The sequence below is a fragment of the Penaeus monodon genome, chromosome 34, assembly GCF_015228065.2.
Source record: "Penaeus monodon isolate SGIC_2016 chromosome 34, NSTDA_Pmon_1, whole genome shotgun sequence".
Classification (NCBI taxonomy): Eukaryota; Metazoa; Arthropoda; class Malacostraca; order Decapoda; family Penaeidae; genus Penaeus; species Penaeus monodon.
The window spans coordinates 4,260,137-4,261,675 of record NC_051419.1 but is presented as its reverse complement, the minus strand read 5'-3'; the positions used below and the strand labels follow the sequence as shown (position 1 = coordinate 4,261,675).

The 1,539-nt window shown below is 37.5% G+C and overlaps 1 protein-coding gene across 1 annotated transcript in view; it reads right to left on the bottom strand.

The window, feature by feature from the left end:
- The window catches only part of LOC119594906, a gene marked incomplete at its 3' end in the record, with an annotated part of 18,563 nt that overhangs the window by 12,372 nt on the left and 4,652 nt on the right, over nt 1-1,539 (bottom strand).

The following is a 1,539-nucleotide window of genomic DNA, read 5'->3' as shown; positions in this document are numbered from 1 at the left end:
TTTCGGTAATAATGATACCATTACCATTACTTGCTTAGAAATGTAACTTGATTGCTTTATACGTTACTACCTGTTTTTTCGTTTAAATTTCCATTAAACTAAAAGGAAGTAGAATATAACATTTTTGGTTTTTTACAGGATATATACATTTTTAAGGCACATTTTATTGTTGATGAATGATCAGTGAATTAACTAGAGCAGTGAAGCAATATATGTTGCTGTTTTTCTTCACTCTTTCATTATGCAGACATCAAGTTCTGTATATTGTGAAACCATCAAGGGGTAGATTAACATATTTAGACACAAAGTTTGCAATTGAGTTTAGTACAGTAACATCACACATACACAGAAAAAATACACTGAAAATTTGAGGTAGGTATTTCATCATTATGGAAAAATATCCGAGGAAATTTACTGATTAGTTATTCATCATTTAAAAGAGAAAAAGTGAAAATCAGGTGAATTTGTTTAAAACGAGGAATGGGATTAAAAAAAAAGAAGCTCTGAACTTTCCTTACATGAAGTAGAAATATTGCTCCTTTCAACTTTTTTACATGTTTCAGTCCTCTTAATTTCAACACAGTGCTGCCTAATAAGAAATAACAGCACCTGGGATTGCAATCCACATTTATGACCTAAAGATAAAAATTTCTTAAGGTGTATGTGTAAAAATATTAAATTTTTAAAAAACTACACATAATCGAGATTAGTCTCAGGGGAGATGGGCAAAAAACCTTGACGTCACCCGCTCCCGGGATTCCCCTTTGGGGGCAACGCGCGGCGACCCCCGGGGGCCGCGTTTGGTCTCGTTTGGCAAAGTGAGCGTCCTTCGGAGGTCGTGTACGGCCCTTCGTAAACCCATCAAAAGGGCCCCGGGGAATCCCCCGCCCACCCCGGCGTGACCCCACGCGGACTCCGAAGGGGGAAAAAAACGAAATCTAAAAAAAAAACCTCTTTTTTTCCAAAACATTTATGAATTTATGAAACGGAGAGAGACAAAGAGAAGAAAGAGAGCGGGGGTCACACCTCCACTTGGTGAAACCTGTAGGGATATTTCCCGGCTGGGAAGACCTCCCCCCATCCCCGAGGTTTTGTCCCCCAACCACCCCCCCAGGGACGGGCACGCTTCCTGGGTAATGAAAGAAGTGGGGTTCAGATCTCGTTGGCGTATTGTGGTATAGCTGAAAATATGAGGATTGTGTTTTGTCAAAGGGGACAACACTTCCTGCATAGAGGTTTGGGGATTAACTTTTTTATGTAAGTAGAACAAAAATATATTCAGTTTTTTCTGTTGTTTTTATGCTTTTATAATCTTTAAAAAATTTCCCGGGTTTTTTGTCCCCAAGTAAACCCCTTTTTTTTTCAAAACATTTTACTTTTTTAAACGAATATTCCAAGTCTGTTTTACCTTTTTAAATATTTAATCTATTGATATACACAAAAATTACTTCATCAAAGGGGTGAAAAGGACAAATCGAAATGTCAATTTTCATTCCGTTTACATGGTGGGGTGATATAGTTCAAATAAATTTTTTGGGA